The sequence below is a fragment of the Rhipicephalus microplus genome, chromosome 4 (genome assembly GCF_043290135.1).
Source record: "Rhipicephalus microplus isolate Deutch F79 chromosome 4, USDA_Rmic, whole genome shotgun sequence".
In the NCBI taxonomy this organism is placed as follows: domain Eukaryota; kingdom Metazoa; phylum Arthropoda; class Arachnida; order Ixodida; family Ixodidae; genus Rhipicephalus; species Rhipicephalus microplus.
This window is the reverse complement of record NC_134703.1, coordinates 123,874,375-123,901,767: the sequence shown is the minus strand read 5'-3', so window position 1 is coordinate 123,901,767 and position 27,393 is coordinate 123,874,375. Positions and strand designations below refer to the sequence as shown.

General features: G+C 45.3%; 1 protein-coding gene across 1 annotated transcript in view; it reads left to right on the top strand.

Annotated features, from left to right (window-relative positions):
* Nucleotides 1-10,829: 10,829 nt before the first annotated feature.
* Nucleotides 10,830-27,393, top strand: part of LOC119172343 (brain-specific serine protease 4) — a 75,872-nt gene continuing 59,308 nt past the window's right edge. The window contains exon 1 of the mRNA XM_075893622.1: nt 10,830-11,123. The gene's annotated coding sequence lies outside the window, so the exon portion shown is untranslated. The remainder of the gene's footprint in view (nt 11,124-27,393) is intronic.

Here is a 27,393-nt window from a genome sequence, read left to right as displayed (position 1 = left end):
CCCCCGTACAAAGGTAGTCTCGCATGCATCCGTTTAGGTAACCTCGGTATCTGATCGCGTCATGCCTTATAAAGCTTAGGAGACCAAGAAAAAAAGATAGTCGTGATATGTTACGTCGAATGAGGCTGTGCCGATTCGTCACAAATGGCATCGTCAACTGCGAACGCACCCGCTATAAAAAAATCACAGCATATCCACAGAGTGAATGATGTTGAGTGAGCCGAAGTTTCAGAAGTTTCTAAAGGTTAACCGTCCGTCCGTCCGTCTGTCCGTCCGTCCGTCCATCCGTCCGTCCGTCCGTCCGTCCATCCGTCTGTCTGTCTGTCTGTCTGTCTGTCTGTCTGTCTGTCTGTCTGTCTGTCTGTCTGTCTGTCTGTCTGTCTGTCTGTCACTCACTCACTCACTCACTCACTCACTCACACTAGTGCCACCTACTGAATCATTCATAAACTGGGCGGTCATGAACCGCTCACACTAGAAGGACAAACCCAAAGCTTTAGGAGCTTATCCCCTAAAATTGATCAGATGAGGGTGGGGGGGGGGGGGGGGGGGTCATAGCACTACTGCACAGGGGAGTACCCTCATGTTTAGATCCCGCTCAAGCGAGTGAGACCACGATGTATTGGCTCTTTCAATCGTTGTTGGAAGGCCTGCGCCTGTGAATATTCAGGTATTTCGTTGATTCAACGCGCGTTTCAGAAGCTTTCTAGTCTGTATGATATTCCCGTAGTACATTAGCATGTTGCAAACGCGAGTTTGTTGAACATAGTTTCTGAAACAAAGCGGGTGCTTTGACAGTGCAAAATTCTAGCCTTTTTCTCACGAAGCTGATATGTGCAGTTTCAAACGTGGGGTAGCTTTCATGAACTAATCTGAGTGCTTATTTTGCTCCTTATGCTGAGGACTCTCTGCGTGTAATCAATGTATTCAATTTATTTCTTTAATTTGTATATTTTTGTGCGAAACGTGTGCACTGCGACTGCGTGACGCTGGGTTGTAATAGGCTGCGAAGTCCTGTGAAGCTCTGCTGAGCTTTTCCTTCCCATGTCCTCTGCGTCGTGAAATAGTAAATAAAACAAAATAAAATAAATGAAAGCATATGAACCAGTTGGATCATACAAATAGGTTAAAACAGCCAGTATGCATAGGCAGGGTCCAAAATTGAGTGTTACAATACAAGCGCTTGCGTTATATGTTTCTGAACGATAAATTGTATCATGTGGCTCATGCTTTTTAACCCTTAGGAAGATAGAAGGGTTATAAATTGCATCATTTATGCCTTAGAACGACACATGCCTTAACATTTACTTCTGAACCTTTCTTGTTCACCACTTTTTCTCTGCTGTTTATCTTGCAGTTGAATTTCAATTGATCTGATTGATATGTGGGGTTTAACGTCCCGAAACCACCATATGATTGTGAGAGACGCGGTAGTGGAGGAATCCGGAAATTTCGACCACCTGACGTTCAATGACGTGCACCCAAGTCTTACAGTAGAATTAGAACATTGACTATCATAAATGAGTTATGGAACATTCAGGAGGGAAGTAGCTCAGTACTATGCTGTATTTACCACGCGTTTTAATTCTCGGCCGCTTGAGAACAGTACTTTTTTTTAGAGAGCAACACAGTGCCAATGTAAAGGTCTATATACAAACGTAAAAACTGACTTCATTCATGTAACATGGTGCTCTTTGGCCATCAAGTGGCCCTTGCACCGACAAATACCATATATAATCATCACATAATGTTTTCGTGAGCTACTCATGTCACGTTCAGAGATGGAAAGGGCTGACAACTGCTGGTTTACGACACATGCTTCCTTCAGCTAGGGCACTCAAGCATGCGAAAGCACCTACAGACCCACATACAGTTGGAATCCAAATAAGTATAGCGAATAAAGATTCCTAATCTTCTTACCATATAATTCATGGCGATCTGAAGGCAATTTTTTTATGTAGAGTGAGGTATGGTATGAGGTTATGTATCGTGCGCGTGATAAGCCAGGCAACTGAAGCTTTTCGCCAGGCGTGTTCCAAGCCTGAGTCTCTCCTTAAGTACTCTCTTTGTCTTTTTGATCCCTATCCCCATATCCCCAGTGCAGGGTAGCAAACCGGACGCTCACCTGGTTAACCTCCCTGCCTTTCCTTTTCTTGTTTGTTCCTTCTTCCTTGGCCGTATCATAGATTAATAGTTTAGCCCACGTAATGTATAGATGGTCTGTTCTCTGGTGGAGCATGGACATATACTTCTAGAGGGCTTCACCGCTATATTGATGCACATCGAATCAAGAGAACAAAAAACTATTACAAGGTAGAAGGTATGTATTCTAGAAATAATTCTTACACTAAAAGTGTTCGTAAAAGAATATACGAGAATATGTCAGCCTATCATACTCGGCACATTATATGTGGTGAAGCCGGTCACCTAATTGAAGTAAAGCACTTACGTAGCCGAAGTGTTGCCAACTGGGCTCCATGCAATTGATTTAGGTGAAGGTTGAATGGCTTGAGAACCCGAGTCACTTCCTTTGCCCTGAGCTACTCCCTCACTAAAACACTTAGCAGTAACTCATCGATATACAGCTTTCTATGGATAGTCAAATGTTAACGACAGTTTCCACCTATGCCCAGCCATCCATGCACAAATACTAACAAATACTGTCCTGTGTTCGTGAAAGGTGCCATTGAGACACTAAAATTTTATGTTTTTACATACCGGTGCTGCAACTTCTGGTCTCGCTTTGACACCATGGCAAGCGCTGCTAAGTTATAAAAGAACTGATGTTTTGTTTTTATTTTCCACTCTTTACAGATGGCAACAACCAAGCACGAAGAGGAATCGAAAATGCAAAAAATATCTATAATACTCTGACAAAAGAAAAAAAAACTCTGAGCCATTTATGCATTCGCTTACGACTCGAAAATAAAGCAATCTTCTTCCGCCTTTTTCATCTCGGTAGATCTACTGATCGACCTTTACTTTTTTCCGAAAGCGTTTTGCGCCTAACGTAGTTTAGCACTGACTCCAAGAATCGACGTCATTACAGACCTTCTGCACTTGGCCTGCTTGCGCACGGCCTCCGTGATCAGATCACCTCTGACCAAGTATAGACGTCGTTTTATGACATCATCGCATGACACCATAAATTGTGTCGATCTTTGAAGTCATTATGACGTCATGTGGTGAGGACGTCTCAAGGACATAATTTTTCTCATCACTCGAGTTGACGCCGATGCCACGGACGTCGATGGTCAACTTTCGCGTTTGAAGAGGCATCTCACACCTCAAATACTTCAGGGAAAACAGTTATCAGAAACGCATTGTGCGGTGACAATTCCAGTTTTAGCCTTCATAGAGTCAATGTATTAAACGCGAGAAACTTAACGATAACTAATTACAAAATTCTACTAATGGTACCTCTTCATTACATGGTAATTAGCTATCTACACAGTTGACAAGCAGCGCTGTTTGTGCTGCAGATGTATTTGTTGGATCAACTCCATAACCGAAAAGAAAAGAAAGAAAAAAATAACACACGTACTATATTTAACATCTATTACGGAGCATCAACGCAGTTAGTCACATTTAAAGCATCACTATATCTTTCATACTAACATCCATGAAACTCCCCATTCGTTCACTGCAAAACAAAACACCACGCTGGGCAAATTAAAACAGTGTGCTAAACTTTCCAGCCAGCCGTTTCACTCCACAAGAGGCTCACGTGTTGCTTAAACATAGCCTGGACATATAAGGCCAGCCAAGGCTGCCCGACAGACCCATTCACCAAAAGTGAGATGGAAATCGCTCACGCGGCTGCCCCCATGACGTCATCTGATAGTTGTATAGGCCGACGCCGTACACACGCTCACACTCAGGCGTGAGACCTTGAAAAAGGACGGATTATCTGATCGAAGAGGGAGAAATGGTGCCATCAGATGGACGAATCGAGATTTCGGTAGAGGAAAGCCGACACTTCGAAAAACCTGTCTCCGTTATCCGGCTGAACAGAGCTATACGAGCGAAATCCGTGCAAGGAACGTAGGTCCGTCTTCATTTTTAAAACCACTGCTTGCCCGGCCAGATGACAAGGACATAGACAAATTGAACGCGTTCTTGTCCTGCTTGCGCGCTTCGGTTCAAAGATGAATGATCACCCAACTTGCCAAACTTTCAGTTTTAATGCGCTGGAGTGGCGTTTGTGTAGCTAAGGGAAAGCTTCCCAAATTGAAAAGAGCTGTCCCCTTCGTAATATCATAGAAAAAAATCACAGCATATCCGTGGAGTGCATGGCAATGAGTGGGGCGAAGTATCCGTCTGGCCATCCGCGCTTCCGTCCATCCGTTCGTTCTTGCTTCCATCCGTCCGTGCGTCCAACTGTGCGACCGTTCGTTCATACGGCCGTCCGTCCATGCGTCCATCCGTCCATCTCTGCGTCCATACATCCATCCATCCACGCATTCATCCGTTCGTGCGTCCGTCCGTGCGTTCGTCCGTGCGTCCACTTATCCATGCGTCCATCCATCCTTCCGTGCGTCTGTCCATCCTTCCGTCCATGTAGTGAACACTAGGTACCACCATCTCACATCGTTCCATCATATATTCATCAAATAGAAGTACCGCCATCCAGTGACATTCTAAGGACAGAACGAGAGGTGGCACCTTAGATTTCCTCACAAACACCTAGCGGGAAGTGTGGCGCCATCGTCTAGGCGAATTTCTTAAAGGGCGATGTTGGAGCGCTGGGAATATGTTTCTGCGAGGCTTGTGTTGGCTGGTGTTAAGCGAGGCTTTGGCTCAAAAGCAAATACCACTGTGTAAATGAAGCTTTTCTAAAACAAAACGTTTCTAAGCGGATCTCATTCACGCGTATTACATTCTAAAATAAAAGTCTACTCACTTTGATGAGCCAACCAAATGGAGAAGGAAAAAAAAATGACGACATAAAGGTGGCGGAAAGAACGCTCGCTTTGTCGTATGCCTGATATGTTTAGCGGCCGTTGTTTATTTCTGATGCTTCGTCAAATTGTACATCGACACAGAAGGTTCCAGTGGTAAACAAAACACGTTTCCGTCCAATGACAAAAATAAATAGCTTATTGCGTGCTCTTTTAGTAAGACATCAGCCATTTTAACGTGAAGCCAGACGCGTCTTTGAGGTATGCAAATTAGAGTCAAGTTCGAAGCTCACATATCCCGTCATTCCCTTGCATCCAGCAGCTCACTAGCACCAAATTTCCCTCTAGGTATGATTGGGAGAAACTCTATGGGTGGCACGGCTGGACTAGAGAAGCAGCACGCGCGCACTTTTTTACGGCCTGCGCTTCGTGTCTAGTTCTCACCTTTCACCGCCTATAGTTCATGGCACTGCAGCCCAGCCCTCGCCAAGCCTTGTGAAAACCATGAGATTATGCCCAACAAGTTTAACGGGGAATCCTTTTCCGGTTCAGATAGTTTGCAAAGTGCGCCCTCCTTATACTACTTTTGTTTAGTAAGCAACAAATTCAACGCGAGTTTTATTAGAAATTATGTCCCCGATACTCGTCTCTGTAGGTTATTTCATCAGAAACAACTATTTTTTTTTGTTTATGATAACGTGCGCGAGTTTCCTCAATTCAAATGAATGCGCGCACGCCGCTCCCCTAGTCCGGCCGTAGAAGTGGCTACGTACTACTACTACGACGGCTACTACTACTACTACTACTACTACTACTACTACTACTACTACTACTACTGCTACTACTACTACTACTACTACCACTACATACATACATACATACATACATACATACATACATACATACATACATACATACATACATACATACATACATACATACATACATACATACATACATACATACATACATACATACATACATACATACATACATACACACATACATACATACATACATACATACATACATACATACATACATACATACATACATACATACATACATACATACATACATACATACATACATACATCGCGGACGCATGACCTACGACTTAAAGAGCTTCGCCCCTAAAAAGAGGGTGCTTTCGAGCGATGTGGTGGTGCGACAAAAGCGGGAAGATCTACCTTCATAAACATGAACAAAGTAAGAATAATTAATTAGTAGGGTTGTTAGTTGTCCGTTGCTATTCATGTTCGGCACTTCGTAAGTTCTCACGCATGTTGATGTTTAAGCTTAGACACGAAATTTTCAAAATCCTAAATGTCATCGTCTGAAATGATTGTTTCCTACAGCACCCATGTTTCTATATTTAAATACATTTCGGCAAACTCAAAACAAAGTTTTCCATAATGAGAGCTATACAGGTGCACTTATATTGTGTGTGCTTATACGCCGGCAATTGTTGATCCTCCTTCCTGAGGTCCCTCATGCACCCTTGTATTTTATCGCACGCTACCAGGGTATAAGAAGAACACGTTTTAGATGCGGAAGCATCTTATACTCGCGCCTTGTAGTGCGCCGTCCGCGCCGTCCGCACCGCTTCTCGAACATTCGACAGCTGACGCGCGCGCATGCGCCTTCGCGCCGTCGCCCACTCTTCCACCATCTGTGCATCCCTTCCTCCTCTACACACCGCGCGCGCTTCACTCCTCCACCATCTGTGCACCCTTCCTCCTCTACACACCGCGTTCGACATCTACAATTCTCCTGATTCTCCAGTGGACGCGCATGTGGCGTCGCGCTTCGAGAACATTCAACAGCTGACAGTGCATGCGCCGTTGCGCTGTATATATACTCAAGGTCGGCGCTCGCTCGCTCAGTTGCCGCTCGTCGGTTGGTTTGTACGGCGCGTCGACGTCCAAGGTCGCGGTGAAATGAATTCCAACGAATCCACAAACACAATGATCGACGTCCCTTCGACCAGCGCCGCCCTTTCGCATACGTGTGTACGTGTTCACTCATTTAACACCCCCTCCTACAACCACGTTAACCAATTTAGCCATCGACCCAAGTAAGTCGCAATTCAACACCCCATTTCACAACCACGTTAACCAATTTAGCCATCGACCCAAGTAAGTCGCACTTTAACAACCCGTTAACCAATTATATGCTCCGCATCCTCCTCAGTGTTCCCCCGAGGGAAGCTGCGGGCAATTTTTTTTATTAAAATGATTAAGTAGGAGAGGTTGCTGCCATTATGGTGGCACCTCCTACTCCTTTTCTCTTAGTAGGCAAGATATGCCGTAAGATTAACAATAAGGGCACAAAATGTGAGACTGTACAACAAACGATGTGCAAGTACACAATAGTCAAACTTCACAGGTCAGCTCACATACAGCTAATGGGTTCGTATGTTCCACACGCAAGGTCAGTTCACCTCACATGAGAGTTCATATTCGCTTCATAGATGCACACGTACACAGTTTCCACATACAAGGTTAGTTCGAACTGAGACAGATTATTACACGTATGAAACACACTATCTAAATATTACATACTTTCTTTGGCACGAAGACAACATCACATACGATAGGTCAATATTTCCGTAAAATATTTTATTTTTCGAGAAACTTCTCGAAGACAACAAGTGCTCTTTTCTGAAGGCCTGCAGTTGGCCATGAACATAACGTTTTAGTCACTGTGAAAGGCCTGCTGTCTAAAAGTTGCAAACTTCCTCGTAATACTTGTCTTTGTGTTTCATATTTCGGACACTCGAGAAGCACATTATTGTCATACTGTGGGCACCACACTCAATTTAACCGCAGTGAGCCTGCTGCCCTACGTCGGAGAGTTCGTGTAAATGCTCCCTGCAACTGCGCTCTCTCTTCCGTTTAAACTTGAGTGCCAGTCATGTCGTTTATCTGCAGTGTCACATTCATGCGTATACTGGCACAAGTTTCAAAATTAAGACATCACGAAACAGACTGCACAAACAGTTAAATGGCTGGAACGTTCAAATAACTACGCAAGCTATTCGGGGACACAGAGGCACTTTCCAGCCATACTCTAGGAAGTGAAATCACGTTCTTTCGTTTTGAATTTCCTTCGTGCGAATGTCTGTCGCACGTGCCCAGAATGTAGGATAACGCTCCCTTCGTCGCGAGCTTTCAAAAACATGTACTTTGCGCGTGGCAAGCGTGCAACAGCTGAAAGCTTGGCTGCAACAACGTTTAATTTCGCGATGAGGAGGGGATGGTGGAAAGGTGTAGTAGAGAGAGAGAAAGTGCTTCCGTTTACACAGATGGAAAGGGCTCAACAAGTGGCATGCATTTAGTTCTCGCCCTTTGCTGTATACACTTAAGTCGCGAACCATCTATTCCAATACGCAAAACGATCACATGACGAAGGAACGGTAATTGTTGCATGTTTCGAGCGCTACCACCTCAGCTACCGGATGTGCGAGAGAGGAGTGACGTTTGAGCACGTATACGGCAGGCTTCGTGAGGCAGTTCAAAGCACAATGTATGGCTCGTACACGCAGAGCCAGCCGCTTTTCTGAAGCCGGCTATTGTTATCCTCACGGTTTCGTGTCGAGGCGTGAGAGGTGGAGGAACTACGGGCCAGCTCGGGCTACGGGTTATAGCTGGGCGCCTACTCCTTTGAGGCGTGAAGTTTTCACGAAGCCGCTTTCACCGGCAGTTTCGATTTCGTCCGCTGCGCCCCATTTGTTACGTGGACCGTTTAGGTGGCTGTTGCCGTCAACGGTTCTTTTTTTTTTCCTCGTGGCACTGCATACCGTGGATGGGCGTAATGCAAAAAAAAAAGCGAACAATTTTAACAAAGGCAGTGCCCCAACCTAACCGTCCGCGTGCCGCCTTCGTAAGCCGCTTTCGTCTAAATTTACATAAGACCCCGTAATAACGGGGAAGTCTCGACAGGCGCCTCGTTGATCGTCCTGCAGCTTCCACGAATGAAAGGCGTGCAGGAAGAGGTAGACATTGGTGAGATAGGAGTCGAATTATGGGGCCCGCTTCTATTGGGTTTTAGTGCATGCGTCCTCCGTATAAGCGTGAATTTAAGCGTTGCGCTTGACAAAGTGGCTTTTGATACAGTATGCACTGAAATGTGCAGTGAAAAGAATACACAATAAATGTTCTCGCAAGTGTTCGCTCCAAGCGAAAACTGCGGGACAGTTATTTCACGGACTTGAAAAATGAATGGGCAGCACTTACGAAACTGCCCTACTTTCTATAGCACAGAATACGAAACTATCAACTTACAATAATATTTAGGCTGCCAAGCTCTGCAGAATGTATTATGATAGTGGCAACACAGCGTTCAAAGCAGAAATGCGACTATAGAAAAAGAATTGGATAACACACCTTTATTGTCACTTTTCTATAAAAAGTCTACGCTTTGAGAACTGCAGTAATCAAATTAAGTTAGGTGATGGTATATATAGTCCACTAAATACTGCTCCCTGTTTAATGCATGAGATATAGGGCAGTAAACGAAGTTTTTGGTGGCGAAGAACACCTTACATTGAGCAAAATCTGCTTGCCCACTGCCACTGATCCTTTTGGACTGCCTAAATCAAATGGACGTTTTCAGTAGAATCTTTGAATAAACCCGCGCTATCAACGAATGCTTTTACGCTAGAACAGCTCACAAGAAAAAAAATGGGGGGGGGGGGGGCTGTTAAGAGAGTTCACAGTAGCGTATTTCGCAGGTCAGTCGCAGAGAGCAGCAGGGAAAGAAAATATTTGTGAATTTGACTCTTCCTTTCTTTTACGCAGAAACGCGCTCACCTTGTCATGAATGCTTGGGTTTCCAGCGCCTTTACAGTTTGCGGTACAGTTAAGAATATCCAAGTGTAGCGAGTTACCCGGTAAACCGAACACTCGCGCCTGAAATCAGTGACTCTGGATGAACAGAAAGACGTAATAACGATAGGGGCATAACCGCAGCTGAACGCTCAAAGCGGGTGCAAATATGGCCCGCTCCTTTGGCAGCCAAGGGCGTTGCCTCCTTCGTTAGCATGCGGAAGCACAACGTTGTAAAACTTCGTTCGTTTGCCTCCCGCACACAAACCCAAATGCACTTCAGTAACATTGTCAAGCGCATTTTGAGTGGGTGTTTTATTACCTTCTGCAGCAACCCTCGAGGAATACTAAGGACCACAAACACCGCGACGAGTCGGGCTAAGGACGAAAGGAAAAGCTTAGTGTACCCGGAAGAAAACGGGCAAAGGGGAGTGCCCTGCTGGTGGCCTGTCAATAAGAGAGACGTAGTACGCGGCGACAGCGAGATATCTTGTAACGTGACCCGTGCGAGACGTTCTATTCAAGTGGGGGCAAATGACCGACCAAGAGCAGTCGCGGCCGCATGCGGTTAGGCCACCCGCGCGCACGCGCAAGGGGAAGGCTGCGACGGCAGCCAAGGTGAAGGTCGCCATTTCCTTTCTATCGCGAAACCGTCCCTGGCCCAGATCGCGGCCGAATGGAAAACTGGCCGATGGATCGCGCGGCGGCACGCTCGCTCGCGTCCAGGCGCGTCGCGGCAACCAGGCAGGCACGTTCACCTGGTGTAGCGGGGGCGCGCCACTTCGGGCAAATGTCTTGACGCCGCTGCGCGTACACAAACGGCGCGCGTATTGGCCCCGGGAAGAAGAAGAAGAGGCAGAAGGCACTTCATGAAGGAAAGCCGATTTGGGAGACGCTGGTGTGGCGATGCTGGAAAGAGAAGGGGGGGAGGGCGCACCTCTACTGCAGACTTGAGCAGTCTATAGCGCTGCGGGCTGCCAAATCGAGGTCAGCGTTCCAGGTAAGGCGGTCAGAGAGCGGGAGAGAGGGTGAGAGGCAGCAGCCGCCGTAGCAGCGCCCGCGGGCGAAGAAGGAGTCCGCTGCCCCTACTCGGCGGTTGAAACGGCAGCGCGACCGCATCCAGGAATGGAACCCCGCAAGGCGCGCACGCTACAAACCGAGGCCGTTTGCGGCAAACGAAGCTGCGCCAGTCGCGATACAGTGTAGTGGCCGTGCGCGTAGAGCCCATCTCCTCTGCCACTCAATGGTTGTCTCGCCGAGTCTCGGGCGGCCAGCGTCCACGCCGGCCGGCTAGGCGACGGTCAACACACGCCCCTCAGCCGGTGTCGCTCCGATGAAGAGACGCGCCTTGTCCGGTGCGACACCCGACGAACGGATTAACGCTCTCTTGCCGGTGAGTTTCGGGACGGGCAGTGATGGGAGTTCAATCCGGTCGTTGAACTTGAAATGAGAACTCTCACAATGCGCTTGATCGGAGCAGTATCCATAAACGTCTACTGTGCACCTAGGGAATATACGACAGTGAGCTGCGGGTGAACTTTTGTTCCATCGACAGTCTTCTGTACACACCGTCTTCATTTTATTAGTTAGCACATTTTGCAATACTACACTTGAAAGATCATCGTACAAGGGATCCTAGGCTACAAGAAAACATTTGCCCGTAGTTTCAGGTGGTATAGTCGGGAGTAGTAAAAAAGAGTTGGCTAGTATCAAGATAAAAGGTGCAACTGCTTATAGATTGGAAAAAAAAGTTCAAACTTTTCCTAATAAGATTAGTATTAATCCACTTGACCATTTCAATAATCTCTACATTTACTTCTACCGGCTAATGGTAAACGCTGGTGCCTCTTAAAATGCCAGGAAACATAATTTTAACAAATGACTATAAAGACTAACAGCAGTAAATTTCACTAAGACTACGTCAGTCATCTCCCTGTTATATAAACCGCAAAACTTAGTAGGAGAGAACAACGTGCATTTATTAGAAGCACACCTTGCATTTACGTTGACAAGACGTTTTAGTCTTACCTTATAATGCTGGTTTAGAAAAAGTGTTCAACGTCTTAGAGTACATCGTACTCAGCTATGGGAGTGCAGAAATCCGTCCCAAGAATCTCGTCGAGGGCGTATAACCAAAACAATACAGGGTTGTGTGGACGTTATGATGGGTTTAGAGGAAGTGGTTAACGATTTAGAGTACTGGGTACTCTACCAAAGGAAAGTTGAAAGCCGTTCCATGCGCCTCACTCTCGATGAGGCCGCATCAACAAAAATTGAGCTCGTTCATGCAGGGACAGGAAACCGACCACTAACTGGATGAGAAGAGGATTAATCCCCAAAAACAGCCTTGCAGTGATAACGTGCTAGCTCATGCATCTCTTAATGCGAGATATTTGCGCAGGCGGTAATACACGATTTGAAGTCAATTTATTGGACCACGTACAAGCTGCCTTGTACGGTGTCTTGAAAAACTGAACATGGAACACGATCGAAATGACTTTTAATATTTAAAAAATGCTGAAGATGTGTGCTTCGCCTGCATTTCGAAGGAATTTCTTTCAGTGGAACTTCGATGCACTCACCCTATTATTCGCTTGATATGGCTACAACACCGGAAACTCAGTCTTGGTGCCTTTAAACAACACCGCCATGCGTCTTGCTTTTATAGCGAACATGATAACGGGACAGATAACAGCCCGATTCTAACTAAGCGACTTGTTTCTAATCTACGGTTGAATGTCTTACTCGGCGGCACTTGATGCTGTCTTTCTTAAATTAAATGGTGTGAAATGCATCGACTGAAAGCAAAAGTTAACCTACTAATAGAAGCTGAGGAACCAACATGCAGAAACGTAAATCTGCCCTGCAAGGCTAGTTTTTAAACACTTGCTATTTTTACCACATGAAGGCTGTGTTAGGGTGATTCGTGAAAAAGTAAAAAAAAATCGCTTTCATTCTTTTTTGTTTTTTACGTGTTCTTACTTTCAGAGTAGGGGTCTCTCCCTTCGCGTTTCAGGCTTTTTGTCGACTTGTTACTCGTGTTACGTCATTTTAGAGCATATTTTATACTACTGGCATGAATGGTCATATTCATATAGTTCACTAGGTAATAGACATTATTCATGCTTAAAATATATTTCAATAGCAACCAGCAGCGGGGACTTCGCGAGACTGTTCAGACATAAAGCGACATAAATGCGGAGAAGTCGCTGTTCTCCGCCGGCCTCAATGTAAACATGCACCTTGATACTCCTCAAAAGATCTTGATCTTTGTTTAAGTTGTTTATCAGTTCAGTATTGTAACGATCTTTTTAGTAATATAAACTATTACATTGCTTAGCCCAGCCATGGTGGCTGAGGTACTCGGCTGCTGACTTGTAGGTCGCGCGGTTGAATACCGGCTGCGGCGGCTGCATTTTCGATGGCGGCGAAAATGTTGTAGGCCCGTGTGCTCAGATTTGGGTGCACGTTAAATAACGCCAGGTGTGGTTAAAATTTCAGGAGCCCTCCACTACGGTGTCTCTCATAATCATATGCTGGTTTTGGGACGTTGGACCCCCCATATCAATTAATTATCACATTGCTTAATACCGCATGTGTTCTCATAGGCAAAGATAACCACGTTCAACATAAGAGAGGTGTCTTCAGGTGAGTATTCTCTTACACACCTCTGCTCCCGATTCAGGGCTTATCACGAAACACCATTGCTCGCTTAAGGCGAACGTGAGATAACTGCACTAGAACATATATCCGGAGCCTTCCGCTTGTGCGTGTCTCTTAAATTTTAGACGACGAGTCCTACAACTTTACTATGAGTCTCTTGTTTTCACGGGTGCTTTGACGTACGTACTAATGGACAAGCGAGATATTATCATGTTGCGTACGTTGGTGGTCGCAGGTCTTTAGCCTACCTCCTTCGATACACAAGATATCCGCCAATATTCCCGTCCACAATGCACTGTATGTTCTCCAGTGCTTAATGTAAACCACGAAGCTGTGCGTTCGATTGCCACTAGGGCATACTGCCACGGTTAAGACCACAAGAGATTAGAACAAGATATATTAGAACGAAAAAGGCTGAGTGAAATGGAAAGGGAATAAGAGAAAGTTGAGTAGTATAGGACAACCGGCTTGCTACGCTACACATGGAAACAGGATGGGAAAGAATAAAAGATGGATAGAAAATAGAGACAAAGACGGCACATAACACAACTAACATAGTCAGTCATAGTTTGTCACTCTTGCGTGGTTCGCGTCATAACTCTCACAGCCACTTGTCCAAGTCTGTTTCTTTTAAAAACAACAGTGTATAGCGCCTTTGTGGCCTTCGGCTGCGATGTATTTTGTAGACGACGTGTAATAGTGGTTTCAAGAGGCATTGGCCTATTGTAAAGGCACGCTAGAGTGGACGTCAGGTACTCCCTCTGAGTACTATATCTCGGACAGTCCCACAAAAAGTCCAGTAGCGTCTCCTCGCAATGACAAGCATAGGGAACGATTTCGTCAGCCGCTACTGACGAGACACACAAAAAAATTGTGCCTTTTTCAACATCCGCCTCACCCAGAAAACAACGGGTGTTTCACAGAGATCAACGGCTCCCACCATGCAGCCAAACCGACCGGACCAATCGTCAACACCACCTGTCATCCTTGACGCATCTCTATATGCCAACTGAACTCTGTCGAGCAGAGGCCACATATGACTGCTTTATCGCTTATGACTAAGAACGGTATTCACGAAATTTTATTAATTTCACATTCAAATGGCTATACACAAAGTTAAGGCTATAAATATAACGGTCGTTATAATGTAAATGACCTTGAAACATTAGAAACCATATAAATGACCTTGAAACATTAGCAACATATCAATCAATCAAGGATTTGATTGATTGATATTTGGAGTTTAACGTCCCAAAACCACGATATGATTATGAGAGATGCCGTAGTGGAGGGCTCCGGAAATTCCGACCACCAGGGGTTTTTTAACGTGCACCCAAATCTGAGCACATGGGCCTACAGCATTTCCACCTCCATCGGAAATGCAGTCGCCGCAGCCGGGATTCGATCCCGCGACCTGCGGGTCAGCAGCCGAGTACCTTATAGCCACTAGACCACCGTGACGGGGCCATTTCATTTACTATCTTATTAATAATAGTATGTGCGCTTTTACGCGCCCAAACCGCTACATGATTATCAGTCATGCCGTAGAGGAAGGCTCCGAAGATTTTGCTCATCTCAGATTCTTTGACATACTCACAGGCATCGCCCAGCACACGGGCCTCTATAGACCATTTCGCCTCCACCGAAATGCGCCGCGTAAGTCGGTATCGAACCCGCGACCTTTCGGGTCGGAAGCCGGACAATGTATAAACACTAATCCACCGTGGCAAATGATTTACTAATCGTGATTACTGCGATGGTGGTGACATGATCAAAGCGCATCATTCCTCCGAGCTGTCATCTTTTCGTTTGGCCGCGAGGGCCTCCACTAGAGAGGCCAGCGCTGCGGTGGTTTGACGTCACAGAGAGGATGCGTGCGCTCACCCTGCTGAGTAGTAGGTGGAATACGGCAGCTACTGCTTTCGCGACACCGCTTGCTTCCTCCCCCATGGCTGCACCGGTTCTTAGTCGCGATTTTACGATGTGAATTAGACACCAGAGTGCCACCGGGTGCACCGATTTGTAGTTTGCTTCGCGTATTATCAGGTCTTACCGCTTCTTTAAGCGCTGAGCTTCGAAACGAAGAGAAGCACGCATGGTGTCCACAGCAAAAGCGCAGGAAATGCGGTGTTCTATATATAGTAGACAACGCAACCCGGCAACCTATGAGTGACGTCATCACGTAGGTGGCGCCAGGGTATGTCTTCGAGGCCAATATTTTGAGCTCCAATTAAAGAAGACGCTATAAAACGGTATAAAACGCTTTTCGCTGTTGTCTCTTTTCGCCACCGACACAGAACGAAATAATGAAGAGAAAGAAATAAAAAAAAACAGAAAGGCGTGTGGCAGAGCATTATAAGCTTAACCTCAAAAAGGCTTACAGTTAGGCCAGACTGTTTGCGCTTCTTTCGGGCTACGAGACGCGAAATCACGTGTTCGCGCTCCATCGGGAGGGCTTTTACGGAGACGTCGCCGTGCCGTCGTCCAATGAAAATCTTCGATAATGCTTGGATCACGGGATGATGAGCGTACACGCGCGCGTAGTTGCTCGAAGAAGGGAGGGGAGCGTCTTGCAAGGCGTGAACGCTAGTCACTTGACCAGTCCCCCACAACCATTAAGGGCGCCCTTGACGATCTGGAAAGAAGACCGCGAGTCCCAATTCTCTCTGAGTTATGAATTGCGTCTGTGCCCACCGTGACAAAGATTTGAGTGCTAGAAGCAAAAAAAAAAAAAAAAACTGCCGCTACAGCCTACATGTTGTCTTTTTGTGTGCCTTTGCGCCATAGAACTTTAGGAATTGCAGCAGCCGTGGGATATCGCTTACCATCTGCTGAGGCGCAAACCATGGGATATAAGAAATAACAATAGTTGGGAAAATGAAACAGGAGACTGTTGTTGCCAAGGGATAATGGAAAAAAATTAATGTGCACTTCTATCGAAACATTGTTGTTGTGAGGCGGAAATAAAATTTATTTTACGCTTGGGCGCAATTATTTCAATTTAAATGGCTCAAGTGTATTTAATGGGAATTGTAGGTACATAGAGGGTTTGTGTATCAGAGCAACAGGAGGTCCATTGGAATACCTGCCCGAGAAACATATTAATAGAAGGCGCACAAAGGCGAACAGCGAACTGTTAATTGATGATATATGTGGTTTAGTGCCCGAAAACCACTATATGATTATGAGAGATGCCGTAGTAGAGGGGTCCGAAAGTTTCTACCACCTGGGTTTTTTCGACGTCCATCAAAATTTGAGCACATTGGCCTACAGATTTTTCGCCCCCACCTAAAATGCAGCAGCCGCAGCCACGACTCGATCTCGCCACCTGCGAGTCAGCAGGCCAGTACTATAGCCACTAGACTACCACGGTGGAGGACAGCAAACCATAATTCTGCGAATAAAAAAACGACTAACAATCACTATCTGCAGGAACCAAATTTTTGTAAAAAAAAAAGCAGCAATCAATTACTGCCGAAGCACTTTCACGTGCGCAATCTGGCCACAACTCTATACCGAGAAGAAAGATGCAGCCAGCAATGAAACGCATTTACACAGTGCAACATAATAATAGGAGCTTCCCACAGATGTTTTATAAAACTCTGCTCTGGTGAAAATCCCATTCAAGATTTACGTGAATAAATGGACTCCAATACTATGACCCCTATCCTAAAAAGTATTGCGCTTGGAAAACCTTGGAGTATGGCATCCAGAAGTTGTTAAATTTGGTTATCAGGGATGACATAGAGAGAAACAGTAAGTAATAACCTTGACCACTCCTGTAACGTGTGCGAGGGCACAATAATCGAGCTTTGCTGACTTCCATCCTCAGGGTACTGCAGTGCCCCAGCCCCAGTGATCGATCTCTTATCCATGTGCTGACCAACGTTGTGTGATAGCCACTGAGCCTTCGCTTAGGATGAAATCTGCCTCATATCGATGTATCCTACACCGACAGGAGATTTAATGCGCAGTTGCTCTTTTCCTACTCGCTTTCGCTCAGCGCCCTAGCTTCTAATGTAATGCCCACGGCAATGCCCACTATATCATATTTGATACATTGAATATAATACCTCAATAAAGCTACCAAAAACTACTATATGTATCATGATAGACAGCTCAGATTTAGCCTGTTATAAAGAAGGTGAAATGACTCACATATATTACTTTGGAAATAATTATTTCCAATTATTACTGCTCAAGTTATGCCTCAACCAAAATTTTGTTCTTATTTTTCGTAAAATGAACTGTACAAGAAAAGTAAAAACAAACAGCGTTTTCTCACTATTTTTCTGAAGGCAAAGCTGTTCGTGGGCAATACAGGGTTCAGTGAAAAGATTTTCTGTTCCCTTGATTTGAAACAAATCAAACCTTTCAAACCTTTCTGAAGAAGCATAAGTCTCATGAAAGTCATCTTCGTGTGAAGTTATATAGCAATATGTTACCGACTACTTTACGAATAGGTCTCACTGCCGGCGTAGTATACGCTTTTAATGTTTTATATATTTCACAATGAAAAAATGGGGCCACGGTAGATTCGTACGCATGAAAACACTTGGGCTGGCGCATTCCACATTTCATAGACGTCCGCAACAACACAATATAAGGAAGACCTCGTTTAGAAGACCGAGCGGGTGGCACTTACATGTGTTAGGTAAAATCACTAAATAAATATGGCTGAGCGTTTTCCGTGTATATATGCAACAAGAAGTCCGCGTGCTATAGCCACATTACATTGTTTTATTATAAACTTCTGGAGATTGGTGTGAGAAAAGGCTGAAGTACCAAGTGCCAGAAATACTGGGCTTCTTCTTTTTCACAAAAAAAACAACAATTGCTCATAACTACCTAGTACATGTTCATTTTGATATATGAAATATTATTGTCAGTAATAAAACACGTGCAATGTCTACAAATTTAGGAATATCACTTATACTTCAGACTGCACTTCAGAACCACAGACGTTTTTATTGTGACTCACGCAACTATTTGTGAGACACAGTGAACGCGTTATTATGTCTTCAGACGAACTTTTACTCAATATATGCCCAATCGTAGCAACCGTTCAATGCTGAACGCATGATAACACAGTGATAGCGTGTTCGATACCAGCAGCAGTAGTCGCACCTCGTTGGAGGCGAAGCACTATAGAGGTTCGTGTAGAGTGCCATGCCGGTACACGTTAAACAACTTGGTATAGCTGAAATCTTCAGTGCCCTGCACCAAAGCGTGCCCTAATTATATCATGACTTTGTCGCGCATAAATTAAATATTGTCATCAATGCTTCCGAAAGAGATTTAAGTAAATATTAAGGATATATTGAGGCTAATATTAAGAATTTTATTCTTGTTGGCGTCGTTATTTGTAGTGAAGAATTATGTTACACATCGTCTCTTTCTTTCACTCAGTTTAAAAAGAACGGGAACTACTTCCCGCTGGGTAAAAAAATCTGTGTATTATTTTTTTTTGCATTTAACTCTCTTTTGAGTGCTCCCACCATTGCAGGCAATCGAACTTCCGTTTTGGTTAAAAATATCACGCCCGCTCTATTTGAGCGGCTGTGACAATACAATGTGGGTTGTACCAGCACCTTGAATTGGGCTGGTTGGTACACACTGACAAAGAAAGAAGTAACAGCGCTGTAACAGGACGGAGACGAGAAGACACAGACGCGGCCGTGTCTGTGTCTTCTCATCTCTGTCCTGTTGCAGCGCTGTTACTTCTTTCTTTGTCAGTATGTGGGTTCTTACGTGCCAAAACCACGATACAATTATGGAACACGTCATAATGGAGGGCTTGGAAAATTTCAATCACATGGTGCTCTTTAACGTGCACAGACATGGGCCTGTATTATTTCGCCCACGTCGAAATGTGACCACCAAAGCCGGAATCGAACCCGCGACCTATGGGTCAGCAGCCGTGCACCACAACCACTATAGCACCCGAGGCGGCACTCTTCGTCAGTAGCCTCTCGTTACTAACCTCTTGGTTAGCAACGGAACACAAACGCTGAGCTATGCCTCGGTGGTTTCTCAGTAGTGGTCCAATACACGTTTCCTGCTTTGCGACGGACAACAATAGGCAATTAAATAGTTCGGCCGTTCACAAAGCGACACGACAAACGACGGCATAGTATCGATTATTGATATGGCGATCTTGCCCGTGCATATTAACAGGGCATCCCGAGTGGGGGAAGCGTTGCGCTTCCCGCCACGCACCCGAATCGTCTCTGAGTATAAAGCACAAAACGGAAAGCACGAGGATACTTAGGTCTCCCGGGTCGATCTGCGGATGAGAAAACGAACAACCAGAGCAGAAAAAGTTTGACCTACAACTGCACGGTGCCATACAAATTACTTCCTCTTGGAAGGTGAGAACGGGTGCCTCCTCTGTCCTGAGACCACGGCAGTGCGGGTTAATGCAAAGTATGCGCGAACCGTTAAGTCTAACCGTGGGAGTTGAGAGCGTGGCGGAAAAGGGAGAGTTCCACTGGCGCAACCACCAGTGCGTCACGTCATAATCGCGAGAACCAGACTTGGGAATCTTTCTTGGAGAACACATGCAGAAAATTATGCGCCCCATTCCCCGTCCTCCCATCTGCTACGATAAGGACCCCCAATAGTGTGACAATGGCGAACGCAGGTATTGATTATTTGTGTCCGCGGTGTGCTTGCTTTGTCGAAATGTGAGACGTATGGCTTAGGGTGCGGCCGTTGGGCTGATTTTGCCAAGCCCGTTAGATTCGTGCAGTGTTGCCAAATAGTCATATTAGTTCGGGTTTTACGTTTTGCAACCACGATATGATTATAAGGGATGTCGTGATCAAATAATCGATAATTTTTTTACAATTTGTTGTTATTTCTTGTGCACCTCATTCTGAGTACGCGAGCCTCAAGCGATTGATTGATTGATTGATTGATGGATTTGTGGGGTTTAACGTCCCAAAACCACTATTTGGTTATGAGAGACGCCGTAGTGGAGGGCTCCGGAAATTTTGACCGCCTGGGGTTCTTTAACATGCACCCAAGTCTGAGTACACGGGCCTACAATATTTCTACTTCCAACGGAAATGCAGCCGCCACCGCCGGGATTTGATCCCACGACCTGCGGGTCAACAGCCGAGTACCTTAGCCACTAGACCACCGTGGCGGGGCGAGCCTCAAGCGATTATCCTCCACCAAAATGCGGCCACTGTCATCGGTATTCGAACCTGCAGCCTTCGTGTCAGCAACCATCCACCATTACTGCTAGACCACTTTGGCAAATCGAGAGCAGCGCTCGCCCTTCAATAACAAGTAAAGTGGAAAGTACGCATCTAACCAAAGGTTCCGGTGGCAATAAAACGAATTTCGGACACAGTGATATGAATCGGCGTCGTCCCACTATGACATGAGTACAATCCACGGTGCGACTTCGGAGCATTGATCAATTGCGCATGTAATAACGATGTGCGTAAGATTTTGATTGATTGATTCATTGATCTGTGGGGTTTAACGTCCCAAAACCACCATACGATTATGAGAGACTCCGTAGTGCAAGGCTCCGGAAATTTTGGACCACTTGGAGTTCTTTAACGTGCGCCCAAATCTGAGTACACGGGCCTACAACATTTCCGCCTCCGCCAGAAAAGGCGCGTATGATATTGCCAGAGAGACGCGTCTAGTGAAATGTTGAGTTTTACTAGACGCATGTATGGCATAATAAATTCTAGAACGCAGCTCTTTGTAGAGTTCTACGTAGGGTTGGCCGAAGATTCACTGAGATGACCCCCCCCTCCCCCTTCTTTTCAACGATCTCTTACTGAGGGCATTACGATCAAAACACAGAGCAAAGACGTGGTCCGGAGTTTTAATTTACAAAATCTTTGTTGTAATGTAATCATCGTGAGGCTAATGTCGCTCGAGCGGAACACTAACCATCCTGGGTCGGATATCGGGCTACACTTGGCGCAACATGGTCTATAGCAGAGGAAACGAGAAAAGGGGACACGGATAAGTTCTATTCCGCGTTGCATCCTGGGTCGTTTAACGAAAAAATTTTGCCAATTTGTCGTTAACAAATGGCCATTGAATATGAAGAGCGTTCTTTTTAATCATGAGTGTATCTGCCCAATAGCAGCCACTGGGCGGTCGTGGTCTCTGGAGTGAACGCCGTACCACAGTCGTTGTGTCGCAGTGACGTATACAGCAGCGCTCTTTGCCCGTGGTTTAAATCTAATGTTACCATCCCATGCTGCGAGTGTTGAATTCAGTGAAAGAGATAAAGTCTTGAAGTCTGACTACGTGACAGACCTTAACAGGCTGTTGAGTGCAGTGCAGTCGGGTATGTAGACAACTACATCCGGTGCTGCAAGCGCTTTTGCTCAGAAAGGAATGAACTCGCGAACATGTAAAAAAAAGATTTTTCCGCGAATACTGTGAGAATATCATGTTTTCGGAGAGTGCGCGGACGATTCGCGAGGAGGTGCTTGGTTTCCTTTTACGTTTTCTGCCAGAGACCAGTTTGAGAGACGCGTGATGAGACATAGATTGATTGATTTGTGGGGTTTAACGTCCCAAAACCACGATATGATTATTAGAGACGCCGTAGTGGAGGGCTCCGAAATTTTGACCACCTGGGGTTTTTTGTGATGAGACATAGAACACGGCAAGAGTTTCTCAGGCGGAGGAATTGCTGGCCAAGTGCGATAGATCATACATGTCTGCGGCCACACCTCCACCGTCATTCTGAAGACGAAGTGCTCCACGTTCTTCAGTTCTGGAACTGACGCCCATCTTTACGCCGTTATGAGGCGTCGAATAAAGCAAATGCTTGATACAATTGAAAAGGCGGTACACGCGCAACGCCTTCTGCAGATCTTGATTGAACGCGTAAACTTGAAGGGCTTGTTTTCTTTGTTAGTTAAATACAATATTAGAGAGAACTAACCGACAATAGTGCCAGAGGAAGTATGGAGGGTATTATTGGAAGTATATGGGATGTAAATTGTTAAGAAGAGACAAAGAAACTTGGACAAAAGGACAATGTGCCACCGGAAGATTTTAAACCTGCAACTTTCCAATAACGCATTCAATGACCTATACCACTGAGCTATACGGTGGCCGACATCCACCCGTTCACTCAATACCCATTTGCAACTGACAGCCAGGTTTACCAAGTTAATCCCGCCTGTAATAACCTGGTCATCATCGTCACCACCACCTCATTTAACTCACAATAGTGACCTCTGACAAAAAAACATTAGGGCAGCTTCGCCTAAGCCTGAAAGAAGCACTGGGGCACCCGTGTTTTTTTTATAGATTTTCTTTTTCTTTTCTCCTCTCTTTTTTTTCTTGTTGTTTGCTCCAGGTCTCTCTGTGTTTATCTTTTCTTTATTTCTATTTATTCCAATTTATTTATTCTTGTTTCAATTATTTCAATTTTTTGTATACGTGCTTTTGCCTGAATTTCCCCAAGCGACGACGACAGCGTACTGCAAACTGCATCCTTAAAGTCACGCCGCCCTAGAAAAGGGAGCTGCTTAAACTGGTTGCGCTAGGCCGGAACCAGCAGCGGAGCTATTGTGCAACCTCGCTAAGTTTCGCTAGCAAGGCTAAGCTTATGCTAGCGATGTAACTTTCTTCTAGTAGTGTTTAGAAAAATGTTCAACGATTTCGAGTACTTCGTACTCAACTATGGGAGAGCACTGAGCCGTCACGCTACGAAAACTTCGCAATCATAGTGCTAAGTATAGCAAGGCTTGGACAGACTTGGCTGGACATGTCACGTGCCGACATGTCAAGAAATGTGATGTTATAGCCGCGTTACATGCTCTGACATGTGTTTTCGCGGGAACATCTCCTGTGAATAGTTATGACACGATGTCACACGATTTTAGTCACCTGACCGGAATTCATGTGGTGTTAGATAATTTTTAGTCGCGTGACAGTTTGTCTTATGCTACGCGATATAAGTTAGATCACTCGGTGTTACGAGGTGTTTGATGATCTTTATACACGCAACAGACCCACCCATCATAGATTCTGTATTCCAAGCTACGTAGACGCACGCAGGGTTGTTCTTCAGGGGTGGAGGGGGGAGAAAGGGCAAGGTTTATCGCAGCAGCCCCTTCCTCTAATAAGTAAAGGTATTGGGCAAGCTTAGCGTCCCTCCCTCTCTTAGTGCCTTAAGTGCTTAGTCGGGTGGGGGAGGGGGAGGGCGTGCTTTGTCCGTGGTCACACCTGTGCCACACCGGGCAAATCGGCACGCGTGTAGCAGGAGCAAAGCATAAGTGGTATATGTTGAAATGAGCGCATACCGGTTCACGGTGGTGCTAATTCTTGTTCGCACTATTCGGCTCAACGAGAAATTTAGCTCCACTCGTAAAATAGAATCAATTATACACATTTGATTAGCAATAATGGGCGTCGATACACTCTTAGGACGCTGCATATCGCCACCTAATTCAACTCAATGTATAAGCGTTGACTTGCGCATAACGTGTACACTGCGCTGTTCTCTGTATGAAGAGAAATGACAACAACAACAACAAATAATAATAATAATAATAATAATAATAATAATAATAATAATAATAATAATAATAATAATAATAATAATAATAATAATAATAATAATAATAATAATAATAATAATAATAATAATAAGGGCATTCTGGAAACATCAACCCAAGCACTCACCACGAGGGGGGAGTGGCATCTGAGGATGGATGTCTGTTTGTGGACACTATAGGCGCGCTCACTCAATTTTTTTGTACCATAGTTGTGTGGGTTTAGACAAGATGTTACGTGACTTAGAAGTGCTGTATACTACACAATGAAAAAAGCAGTGCCTTAAGAAAAATGTGTAACACATTCGAGTAGTTCATACTCAACTACGGGAGAACAGTAAGGCGTCTCGATTTAAGGACCACTGATGACCCAAAACAACGAGTGGTTGGTGTGTTTGAAGTGAAGTGAAGTTCATTTTCCTTTCATACAGAGGACGAAGCCGGGGCTAAAGGCTGGAGTGCCTGACGAAGGCCTGTTTTCGAAGAAATGACCGACGATTTTACTAAGGGAAAGCTTTTGAGCTGTCCTGGTATGTTAGCTCACATACCCTGCAATGCTGTGTTTTTGTTAAAAAAACTGGGTACCGATTTAGAGTACCAGGTACTCTACTATGGCAGAGCTGAAAGCCGCCCGAACGTTACGATTATTAATTGCTAATAATCTAATGGTTTTCCTTCTGCAATGCCAGAAAACGCTACCTGTCAAACCCTCCAAGCTTTCTTCACTTACTGCGAACTTTTGTTCTGCATACTCAAGAGCCCCATTGTGAAACCATATAGTAAGCGTGTGCCGGTGTCAGGCATTATATATTCTACATATTCTTTTTAGATTAGCATTGTCGACCGTGGCCTAAATAAGTCACCGAGTCCCTTTAACTCACTCTCTGCAGTTGTCCATTAAATGACATCCAGAGACAGTCACTGGCGTCCGTATTTTTGCGCGCATAGACAACAGCCAAATGTCTGTGGACACTATTCTGTCACCTACCCGAGAGAAGACAGTGAAACAGAAGGCGACAAAAGCTCTGTTGAAATTCCTACGCGACACGGACTCGAACAAGCGGCTGTAACAGCAATGTCACACAGCGCGAAACACTGAGACTGGACAATGACTGAGTGTGCGCACGTGTGCTGCCGAATGTGCTGTGTTTATCTCTCTTCCCTCTCTGCTCTCTTTCATCTCCCCCATCTCCCTCCCATGCGCAGGGTAGCAAACCGGCTGCCTATAGGCTAGTTAACCTTCCTGCTGCACTTTTCTTCCCATTTTCCTTTCTTAACTGACTCTCGCGATTGCAGACAAAAGCGCGTGCTTGGCGAGGTAGTCTAATTTGTCCGAAACACTTTTGATTCACCTCATTTTCTTCGTTGTGCGCTTATTCACTTTTGATTCACATTAACCTACGTTGATTCACCTTAACGTCGTTTGATTCATTCGTGACTCGTGCTTCATTCACTGTATTCAGTCCAACGTGATGTATCAGTGGTTACGGTCCTTGAGTGCAGACCCAAAGGTCGCGGGTTCAATTCCGCACGTGGCAGCTGCATTTTGACGCGCGTCTGTTACCAGACAGTGGTTGTTCATTGGAGAAAATTCAGTGACTGAGGTTCATTAGCGACGCGAACCGAAAACGTCTTTCACCACGTCGTTACGTCATCACGCAAATTGAAACTTGCATGACAATACATGTGAATTCACTCCAAGTTTACTATGCCATTTCAACGTTGGTTTATTATGATAGCAAGTAGAATAAGAACACGCAAATGGGTACACGCCAAAGAGTACACGCGAAAGCTATCGCGAGAGCCATTAGACATGGATGTTGTATAGTTCTTTGTGCTCTTTTATTCCTTCGTGCGTCCCCGGTATATGTAGTAGTTGTATAGTAATAGCAGCAGTAGTAGTAGTAGTAGTAGTAGTAATAGTAATAGTAGTAGTAGTAGTAGTAGTAGTAGTAGTAGTAGTAGTAGTAGTAGTAGTAGTAGTAGTAGTAGTAGTAGTTGTTGTTGTTGTTGTTGTTGTTGTTGTTGTTGTTGTTGTTGTTGTTGCAGTAGTAGTAGTAGTAATAATATGTAGCCAACTCTCGTTTAGTCTTTGGAATGTCCGCTTGATGGCGGTACTTTTATATGAAGAATATATGATGAAAAGATGCGAAATGGCGGTACATGGAGTGTTCACTAGATGGATGTACGGACGCACGGATGGACGTAAGCACGGACAGACTGGTGGACACTTCGCGCCACTCATCATCATTCACTCCGCAGATATGCTGTGATTTTTTTTTTTCAGTGCAGTTGCGTTGTGAGATGGACGTCCACAGCCTGCCAGCCGTTTCCTATGGCAGGCTGCGTCCGCAAAGCTGTTGCGGACGCTCGACTGAATCTCTTCATTAATACATCACGATGAGCAAGCTATGCGGCATCATTACCCCGCAAGGCAAGGCATAAATATCGAGCTGGCACCACGTTACAATGAAATCGAGAAACAAATCACAGCATATTAACAGAGTGAGTGATGATAAGTGGGGCGAAGCTTCGGATGGTTTTATCGGTAAACCGTAAATCATCCATCTATCCGTCCATCAATCCGTCCGTCCGTGTGACTGTATGTCCGTCTGTCTGTATGTCTGTCCGTTCATTCGTCTGTCCATCTGGTGAACACTCCATGTGCCACCATCTCGCATCTTTTCATCATATATTTGTTACATACAAGTACCACCATCCAGCGGACATTCCAAGGACTAAACGAGAAATGTCTACCTTCTACAACAACATACATCGAGGACGCACGATCCAAGGATTAAGGAGCGTCGCTCCTATGAATTGGCAAGAGAAAGAGAGAGAGATAAAGATGCAAGGAAAGGCAGGGAGGTTAACCAGACGCACATCCGGTTTGCTACCCTGCCCTGGGGAAGGGATAAGGGGGAGAAAAGAGGTTGCAGAAAGATGAGAAGGTACACACAATCACGAGCACATTCGGGGAGCACACACTGTCTACAGGTGGTCGCTCAGGTTTGTTGACTTAAGGTAAAGTAGCAGTGCTTTAGTTGCTTCCTGCGCAACTGAGGCAGATGCCCAAGGTCCTAGTATCTTCTGCACGCAAAATAGTCCGGGGTCAAGTCGATTCAAAACCATCTGGAGCTGGCATCGCTGTGTGTCGTAGCAAGCGCAGCTGCACAGGACGTGTTCGATGGTCTCTTCAGCTCCGCAGTTGTCGCATGTAGGAGTGTCTGCCATACCAATGCGAAAGGAGTACACCTTTGTAAATGCAACACCCAACCAAAGGCGGCATAACAGTGTCGCATCGGAGCGGGAAAGTTGTGATGGTAGATTTAGCTTGAGCGAAGGATCCAGTTCACAAAATTGACACCTTTGGAAGCTGGTAGACGACCAGAACGTGCGTGTGAGATCTCGAGCCAGCAGGTAAAGTTGTCTTGCTGCATCATTCCTTGA